This window comes from Schistocerca americana, chromosome 2 (genome assembly GCF_021461395.2).
Source record: "Schistocerca americana isolate TAMUIC-IGC-003095 chromosome 2, iqSchAmer2.1, whole genome shotgun sequence".
Classification (NCBI taxonomy): Eukaryota; Metazoa; Arthropoda; class Insecta; order Orthoptera; family Acrididae; genus Schistocerca; species Schistocerca americana.
The window spans coordinates 1,062,542,502-1,062,553,301 of record NC_060120.1 but is presented as its reverse complement, the minus strand read 5'-3'; positions in this window follow the sequence as shown (position 1 = coordinate 1,062,553,301).

The window sequence follows — 10,800 nt, the reverse complement described above, 5'->3', positions numbered from 1 at the left end:
ACCTTTAGATTTCTTCCTCTGGGGCCACCTGAAATACACACATCAAAAAACGTTTTGAATCACCACCATTCGAAGAACTCCTGTAGATAGAAGTTGACTGTGGATATTGTATCATAGACACCGTCCCTTTGACTGTTCAGATATGTCACTAAACCCGCCCAAAGATGTGAACAACCATGCATGAGCAGCACCTATTAGACGGAGGGGTTCCGACAGGCTATCAGTTCCAGTAATGCTACCAGGAAGGAGGTACACGACTCGAGTTGTCTGTAGTTCAACCGTGCTTAGACGGTCAACACCGCGGTTCAATAGCGTCCGCATTGTTGCTTTGCGCCAGGAAGGGCTGTCAACTAGGGAAGTGTCCAGGCGTCTGAACCAAAGCGATTTTGTTCGGATATGGGAGAGATACAGAGAGACAGGAACTGTCGATGACATGCTTCGCTCAGGCCACCCACGGGCCTACTGCAGTTGATGACTGCTACCTACGGATTATGACTCGGAGGAAAACTGGCAGCAACGCTACCATGTTGAATAATGTTTTTCGTGCAGCCACTGGACGTCTTGTTACGACGCAAACTGTGCGCAATAGGTTGCATGGTGCGCAACTTTACTCCCGACGTCCATGGCGAGGTCGATCTTTGCAACCTCGACACCATTCAGTGCGGTACAGATCGGACCAACAACATGCTGAATGGCCCGCTCAGGTTTGGCATCACGTTCTCTTCATCGATGAGTGTCGCATATGCCTTCAACCAGACAATAGTCGGAGACGTATTTGAAGGCAACCCGGTCAGGCTGAATACCTTAGACACACTGTCCAGCGAGTGCACCAAGCTGGAGGCTCCCTGCTGTTATGGGGTGGCAGTATGTGGGCCGACGTACGCTGCTAGTGGTCATGGACGGCGCCGTAGCGGCTGTACGATACGTGAATGCCATCCTCCGACAGATAGTGCAACCATATAGGCAACACATTAGCGAGGCATTCATATTCATGGACGACAACTCGCACCCACAACGTGCACATCTTGTGAATGACTTCCTTCAGGATAACATCGCTCGACTAGAGTGCCCATCATGTTCTCCAGACACGAACCCTATCGCGCATGCCTGCGATTGACTGGAAAGGGCTGTTTATGGACGACGTGATCCACCAACCACTATGAGGGATCTACGCCGAATCGCCGTTGAGCAATGGGACAATCTGGGCCAACTGTGCCTTGAACTAGTGGACAGTATGCCACGACGATTACAGGAATGCCTCAATGAAAGAGGACGTCCTGCTGGGTATTAGAGGTACTGGTGTTTACAGCAATCTGGACCACCACCACTGAAGGTCTCGCTGTATGGTGGTATAAGATGCAATGTGTTGTTTTCGTGAACAATATAAAGGGCGGAAATGATGTTTATGTTGATCTCTATTCCAATTTTATGTACAGGTTCCGGAACTCTCTGAACCGAGGTGATGAAAAACTTTTTTTGATGTGTGTAAGTCATGTATTTGGAGCCCAGTCACGTATTTGGAGAAATTGGAGTAACCTTTTCATGCTGCCTGTAACGCCATTAGCTTGCAGGACGGCACTCTTCAGTGTAAGTGTTAGTCCCTGCTGACTCATGTTCCTCCATGCTTAGCAGGTCGCGCATTGAATCGCACTTTACAGGCATCACGAATTAATAAATACCCTGTTTTCCGGTCATATTTCCGTATGTCCTTTTTTTGCTATGCTAAACCTCTCAGGGAGCAATATATGCCGTCTGTCTGTATTTAGTTAAAACTCTCTGTAAATTAATACATGAAACAGTCTAAATTATAAATAAATAGGAACTAAATTTTATCGCACTTTGACATAATGGGAAAAGGAGAAAATGTACGACTGTTGAATTGCCGCAATATATGATGGACTTTATCAGAATTACAACTGAAAATTAGTGTTGCAACTATAACAAAAGAAGAATTTATCCTATTTTATTGAATTTTTAAGGAGGCTTTTTGGGTTGCATGGTTTATTTTACATTCATACACAGCTGTCTTGCTGACGCTTCTCTTGCCTTAAAGGTAATATTTTCCTATCGTTTGCCCAAAGATTTGGGGAACCAACTGTGTTATAGTGTTAATATGTTGAAGTGAGGTTTTTCACGAAGCTTTTTCTTCGCTTGGTAAATTTCAGCTGCATTCCGGTACAGAAGTAATATTTCGGTTATGGTTCTCGGCTTACAAGGGAACAGTCCAATCCTAGATGTCGAAACTTGCCCCGAGTATTTTTATGCAGCAAGAATTCGCGCGAAAGAAACAGAACGTAAAAACTTTAGCTGTTAAGACACACTGCTACTATTTAAAAAAAATATTGTAGTTTGCCAAAAATGGACACCCCTGCCGCTACTGTGGCAGGCAGAGTACGCGCAACACGGCGACCACGTGTCCTTGAGTGACGGCGCATCGGTGAACAATAACATGGGACAATACGATCGTAATTTGTAAAGCGAATTTCTGTTTCAGTAGATAGTTTCTCTGATACAGTTGTTCACAGTAACCATTTGCTCGAATCTACAACTCATTTTGTACCCATGATAATTTGCAGTGGCCTTTGGGTATCGCTAAATTTTAACAATGGAAATAAAAGTGAATTAATTTCCTTTGTGACTTCTTGTCATATTCTTGCTAATTGCATCTGTCATTGCGCAGTTTCCAGAGTTTCATTGTAACGTGGGATCCAAATGCAATCGAAATCACCTACGTCTCTGTCCGCAGCACGTGTTCTAGTGACGGCTCTCAGCCGTGGCACCGTGCGGACGGCCCCGCGCGCCGTCCAGTGCTCCGCTGCAGGCGTTGTTTACTTCCGCGTCGTAGCTTTAAGGCTTGTGTCCGTCCACCGTGAAGAACATGTCGAGCGCTTACCGCCGTGCGACCCGTAAAGTTTCTTTCCCAGCTGAACATGCGCGACCACGTGCACATGAAGTTGAAACGTTCCTACGAGAAGAAGTTCGTTTAGATCTTAACCACGTTCTCGGAATCCATTTTTCGATCACGAGTAGTGTCGTTTATATTAAAATGACAAACACCGAGGTGTGTGACGATGCCGACATGCCAATGGCCTTAAGTTCAAATACTCTGATGGTCACATCGGAGCTGTAACACTTGAACTCGCAGAGTACGGTCAACGCACGATTAGGGTGTTTGAACTACCTTTTGAAGCGCCGAAGGACGAAGTTGTCTCTGCGTTACAACCATACGGTATCGTCATCGGTTACGTAGAGGAAAAATAGCAAACCTTCACGACCTACCATGTCCTTCATGGTGGGCGTCAGGTCAAAATTGAACTGAAACCACATATACCATCATACCTGACAATTGGCGGGGTGCGAGCCATTGTCATGTACGACGGCCAACCCCGAACATGTGCGGCTTGTGGACGAGAAGGCCACGCCAGATCCGCCTACATGCGACGCCGCCTGATCCAGACGCCGGTCGGCGAGGAAGCGTCCCCAGCGGTGATCACTCAGATCCCTGTCACTTATGCCAAGGTTGCCCAGGAAGGTAGCACCGCTAACAGGGTCTTCCTGCTCCGTTGACGTCGTCTGATCAAGTAGATACAACCGCTACTGCGATTCCTTCTGAGGTGCCACAGAAGCCAGATCCTGACCTGCCGAATCTTCGCAGCATGGTGACTAAAATGCAACTGAGATGGACGCTGATCTGGGAGTGGTACCTACTTCTGCTTTCCTTCAGACTGGTCCGGAATCAGACGAAAGCCACTCGCAATCGAACTCTGAACGACATGTTCGAAAACAAGGATCACCACGAAAGAGAAAGAAAAGTAGCCCTACACCCCCTGATGCATCCATTCTACGGATGGATACCAGGGATGCAGCCCCGAAAATGGACGACAAACCGCTCTTTGATGACCAAAAGTCTGATGCGAACGACCCGCCACAAACCCCTCCTTACTGGCGCCGTCACCCTTGCAAAAAAAATTAGAACTATTTAAACCTAACTAAGGACACCACACACATACATCACATCCATGCCCGAGGCAGGATTCGAACCTGCGACCGTAGCGGTCGCGCGGTTCCAGACTGCAGCGCCTAGAACCGCTCGACCACTCCCGCAGGTCGATGTTAAAGAGAGCCTATCCGCTGAGCCGAAAACTACGTCCCCTCTCCACGTCGACGATGTGCACAGCCGATGCCCCACCGCAGTATCTGTCTCCTGGGCAGACGACGTGGAGATCGAAGGTGCTGATGATGAGGCGCCCGCATCGGTTGCGGCCGCGCCCGCAAACTCTCCACAATAGTAGCCTCTTCAGCGGACCGGCAAGATCGACGACCTCTCGCTCCTGAAGAAGGAGCTCCACCTGTGCCTGTGGGACTCCAACACCAGCATTATCGTGTCGCAACGATTAACTTCGCGACCATTCGTGCGCCCCACAAACTATCGCTGCTCCGCGATACGATTTATGATGCGGACATCGATATTGCGCTTTTTCAGGAAGTGCAAGTCGCCGATTTTTCACCACCACATGGCTTCACGGCGCATCTCTCTCCCGCTTCGGACACCGTAGTGGTGTTGCCATCATCTTACGAGAAGGTCTTCCTGCCGAAGATGTCCTATACCTCCCCAACGGCAGAGGTATGGCCCTTACTCTCTTTGGTGTGCGCATCGTCAACATTTATGCGCCGTCAGGCTCCAGCTGCCGTCGTGAACGCAATGCCGTCTTCGTGAATGAAGTTACACCCCTTTTTATGGGACTACACGATGACTGGGTCATGGGTGGAGACTTCAACTGCACCCAGCGACCTCAGGATCAATTGCCGCGTCACCGCGTCACCCACCATGCGCAGCTCTGTAAACAGTCGCCACGCGACTACAATTTGTCGACACGTGGAGACATGTTCACGGTGATCTTTTGGGCTTTATGTACTACACTGCGCACTCCTCTAGCCGACTGGATTGTATCTACATCTCGCGATCCCTAATTCAACACACTCGACAGGCTGAAATCTGGCCTGTTGCTTTCTCAGATCATGAGGCTTACTTCTGTGATGTTGTCTTCGCAAGATAGGCAGTATGGCACGGACGTGGTTGATGGAAACTGAACACGGCACTTCTTAATTCACCTGACTGTCGACTTCTAATAGATGACACTTGGATCGCATGTAATAGACGCCGTCCCACGTATCCGTCTACCATATCCTTGTGAATCCAGTGTGCAAAACCTGCTCTTCGAAAAACTTTGATCCGATATGGCAAAGATTTTGTCGCCTGGAGGAAGAGCACTATGGACTTTTACTACAGGATCCTACGAGCATGCTCCACGATGCTAGCCTCCCCTGAGCGCCATACAAGGATGAACCATGCTAAGGCCCAAATCTCCAATCTCATGCGAAGGCCTTTTGAAGGGGCGATAGTACGATCTCGTACTGCTGATCGCATGCCTCATGAATATCCGTCGATGTACCATATCGTCCAAGAACGTCGAAATCGACGCCGAAAATTGATTCACGTCCTAACAGATCAAGAAGGGCGTCGTTACGTAACCCAATCTGCAATAGGGAATGTGCTTCACGCCCACTACCAGCAGCTCTACGCCGCAATTCCATATTGCCCAGAGTTGATCGAGGAAGTCTCGCAGCTCAACTTCGGTGGCATCGCAGGAGATGCGGCGATCGACTTGATGTCAGAGGTGACTGATGATGAAGTCCGCGATGCGACCCGGGCAAGTACCATCAATCGCTCCCCAGGACCCGAGAGTCTTCCCCTCGATTTTTATCGCACCTTCCGTGATTTGTTAGAGTCCACCTTCACCTCAATCTGTAAGGAACTGATGTCTCGGGAAGTGCCTGTGCCGGACGCTTTCATGGAAGGAATTATTATTCCTGTACATAAACCGCATGGTGGCATCAATAGCAGTGATTATCGGCCCATCAGCCTCCTTAACAGTGATATGAAAATATTCACTCACATTTTGGTGGCACGACTTAAAAACGTGCCCGATATGTTGTGTCGCCAGACCAAGCATCTTTGGGAGGGGATAATAACATCCGCACGGCTTGATGCCGCTACAGCGATATGATCGCCGTTACCCAGGCGCAGTGCCTCTCTGGGGCACTTGCGTCTATGGACTTTAGTCAAGCTTTTGATAGGATTGACCATTCGTTCCTTACGGCCGTTCTCCACCATATGGGTTTCCCAGTCGCCGTTATCACAGTAGTGATGCGCCTTCTGCGGGGTGCCTCATCCAGGATTATGTACAATGGCAGACTCACTTCTCCGATAGCAATAGGTCGATCCGTGCGTCAAGGTTGCCCTCTATCAGCGATTTTGTGCGCCTTTTCCTTGGAATCCTTGCTATGTGGACTAAGACAACGTTTGGTAAGGTTGCCCATAGATCGAAATATGGTTCAAATGGCTCTGAGCACTATGGGACTTAACAGCTGTGGTCATCAGTCCCCTAGAACTTAGAACTACTTAAACCCAACTAACCTAAGGACATCACACACATCCATGCCCGAGGCAGGATTCGAACCTGTGACCGTAGCAGTCACGCGGTTCCGGACTGCGCGCCTAGAACCGCGAGACCACCGCGGCCGGCTCCATAGATCGCTACCGTTTCTGTTGCACGGCCTATGCTGACGATGTAATCATCTGTTTACGTAATGCCGACGATGTTCGAGCTGCTTTGAAGTGGGTAGCGACTCATGGTGAGGCGTCGGGTAGCTCTTTAAACGTACGTAAGTCACAAGTTATGTTCATGGGCGAGGGACTTCCCGTGGAGCGCGTTACACCTCTCACCACTGTTGATACCATTCTCTGTTTGGGAATAGATTTTTTATCTGATGTCCGCCGTTCAGCCACCATCAACTATCGACGACACCTTTTAATGATCAGAGCAGGTCTTATGGACCATCGCCTTCGATCCCTAGATATTCTCCAACGAGCTCGGTATGTCAATATGTATATCGCATCCCGAGTTCCCCATGTATCACGAGTTCTACCTTTCCCGCTTACTGTGGCACGTCACATGTTGGCAGCGATGGCATCTTTCGTCAGCTCTGTGTTGTTGATTAAAGTTAACTATGCAACCCTTACTCTTCCCCGTGAACGAGGTGGAATAGGTCTGATTCACGTGCCGAATAGAGCTCGCGCCCTATTTGTCAGCTCCCAGATGACGGTATGGACACGTTGCCCAACGAGCCTCACTGGTCTCCTCCTGTCGGCATATACGCCGGTCTCACTGTCAGCCCCAGTGATGATCTCGGATGTTCCGGACCAGTTCCATTACATAAGATACTTTTTCTTGAACTCATTTATCTACGCCTCGCCTTGCCAAGACAGCTTTTACTCAAGGCAAAGGCAGTATACAATGTCCTCCAATTAGGTCGTCCACCTAACCCGATGGAACAAAAGTCCCCTCATGTATGGCGCGCGGTTTTCGCCTGTTCAATCTGTCTGGTACCTAACTGTCATTGGTAAGCATATCAACCAATCTCGCCTTCATCGTATCCACCTCGCCCAATCACCTCTATGTTCCACGTGTGGAGTGCCAGACAATGACGAACATCGGTTTGCTTGCGGACCGGCGGTGGAGGTTTGGTAATTGATTCGTCATATTGTGGCTTTTCTAACGCGGGGCATTCCGGATAGGATTACTCCCATGTCATTGTTTCCGGAACGCGACTATTTTCCTCGGACAAAGACCAATGCTGTGAATTGGATTCGCGGATATGCCATTCGCTACTTATTTGGACAAACTGTAGACTCTGTACTCGATTTTTGGACATACCTCAGTGACCGTCATTATGTCGTTGTTCGTCACCCAAAACACAGACAATTTTTCTCGAACTTCCTTGGGAGTGCTTTTCACGACCAGCCTCGCAGCTGGAATGTGTTAAGCCAAGAGAGAGGAAGGTTTCCTGTTTGAACCAATGAACATTTCTGAACAATTGAACGGAACACATCAATTTCGAGAAGTCGTGACTCAACATATTACCAGCGGGGCGCAGAAGGCCTCTGATCAATTACACAACAAAAATAAACAAAAAAAGTACAAATAAAAATAAAATTCAGAAAAGGGAAGATTTAGTTTTGTTTGTAAGGATAGTCCTAACCTTGCATTCCCATATTAGCCCTGGCATATAGGCAGCTCTCTGGGGCAGGTTTAGTCAGGAGCCAACGCCTGAAGTGGACCATGTTATAGGATGAAAAGTGGCGGTGGCACTTATTTTCTTTTTTTAGTTCCATTATCCTAAGGGGCTTTAAATAAAAATATAAAAAACAAAAAGGTGGATAGAGCGTCTGCCATAAAAAATAGAGCTTAAAAAAAGGAAAAAAATATAAAAAAAGAAAAAAAGTGGCTAGCGTTGCTGCCTCGGGATCATGGGGTCCCTGGTTCGATTCCAGTCCCGGTCGGGGATTTTCTCTGCCCAGGGACTGGATGTTTGTGTTGCCCTCATCATTTCATCATCATAATCATTCGAGAAAGTGGCTAGACCTGATTGTGTAAAAAATTAGACTGTGTGAAAACTGGGACTCTGTACGGGCACTGATGACTGCCATTTGAGCGCCACAGAAACCAGTCATCATCATCATTACCTACTTCTCCTGAAGACGGTTCCATTTCGTGAAATATTAATATGAATTTTGTAAATGGAAGAAAGTTTCGACTACTAAATACGAAATATGAGCCAAAATGAAACTCGAGAAAGTGCGAAAGAAACAGCACCTTTGTCTTTAGGAGGACGATGAGAAGATGGTTCATATCATTCTGATTCCACAGGGTGTGTGATTCAGCCTCTCAATAAACAAAATGTTCAACTGGGTAAACCGCTTTTCAGATAATTGACAGAAATTATAATGTCAGACAGCTCTTTGTTATTTCACGTTCATCAACGGAGCAGTATGTTTAAACCTCAGTCATTTGTGCACTGTCAGTTTGCATTACCACATTTTACGAATACCAGCCACGCAGCATAATATGTAGAACAATGACAGCACCATTTCTTATCTGCTTCCACTGATGTCAAAATATATTAAACAAAAATTGTGAAACATCTAAATGCATTAATTTTTCTTTTATCAGATATACCTGGTTTGTGGAAAATATTTTCGTCATCCGGTAGACACTTCACATTTTTGTGACAACTGGGAATAAACAAGAAAACTGTATCACTGATAGCAAAATATACATCATTCCGTAATTATCATGAGTACTATGCTACAGAAATGAGAATAAAGTATTTAATTTCAACAAATTACTATCCCAATCGATGGATGTTGTCTGCAATATAAAATCATACAGTGACTTGATTCTCTTTCCCCTGTTAGTCACTTGCGTAACAATTACATCTTCAACACTTCAGCCATCGATATAAAATGCAAATTTTTCAAAAACTTAATGAAGTGAGACATTTTTGGTATGGTTTAAGTGCTTAGGCTTCACATGTGTGGCCCTTAGACTTCACAATACGCGGCCGTACGCATTCTTGTCGTGACTGTCTGCTTATTCGCCGATTCGAAACCTAGGTAGGAAGGTTCTACAAACCGGTGTTATAAGGTTAATCATGGGACAAAAATGAGTAAGTTTTAAATTTTTTGAAAATACTTGTACTGAGCCTTAGCACCTACAATTTTGAAAGTATATTTCTTTCGGTGTATTCTTTATGCGTGAAAAGTTTCAGGGTAGGTTTCAACATGTCGGTTTGGATCGTTCCCTTGTTAGTACTCGAGTATGACACGCAGGGCTGCAGTCGATATGAGTAGTAACCTAGACTTCTAGTTTGCCACATGCCGTATTCTTCTGTATTTTGATTGGGTTTCTGTGGAAAGCCAGCAACTAGCGGCGCACCGGCTCATCAACGGTAGCCTGCGAGCCTTCTCTCTCTCTCTCTCTCTCTCTCTCTCTCTCTCTTTCTCTCTCTCTCTGCAGGTGGCCTCGCACTGCTTTGGGCGTCCCAATTGCATTCAGGTGGCGCTGTGGGGCCAGCGCAGCAGGTGTCGCAGAAAGGAGCCGTTGAACCAGCAGCGGCAACGGCGGCGGGCTGTGACGCGTTGCCGTGGCAACGGGCAGCCGCCTGCCTCTGTGTGCGCGGCGGGCTGCGGGGCATTCATGCCGGCAGGGGCCGCCGTGATTGCGTCGCATTGAGCGCGCAGGGCCACTGGGGTAGGGGACAACGACAGCGCAGCAGGACGGCGGTCTGTCGGTGCAAAGGCCCGCAAGGGCGGCGGTGGCCTGCCCTGCATCCCGCCGATCAGTACACACTGAACTACACCACGTTCCAAAACCACTCTGTTCAGTTCCGCTCTCACCACCGTGCTTCATTATTCGTTATGAGCTATGTAAAAGGTATGACGTATTTCGATGAAATGATCTTTCATGTTACATTATGTGACGAATTGTTTCATTTTTTTCAATTGCCACAAAGGTTACTCTTAAGGGATGAAATATGCGCTGTTTAAGTATCCATTAATTACAAAAATTATTGATGTATTTACCTTTGTACGTTCAACACCTCTTACATTACTCGATCGATTTCAGCCATACTTGGTACGATTATCACCGGCTATCTGGAAAGAAGTAATGTGGTGGTAAGAACCACCTACCTCTCAAAGAGGTGTGGTAGCGTTAAAAAGAAGCTTAACGCATCTTGCGCAGATATCTATGTTTTATTCATCCAGTATTTGAGAATAATTATACTTACGGACATGGTACACACATTAGACACAATTTCAAACCTTAACAAAACTTTCTATCGCTGACACCCCGCCACAGAACGAAGCTGACCATTTAGTACATTTTCACTGCCCGT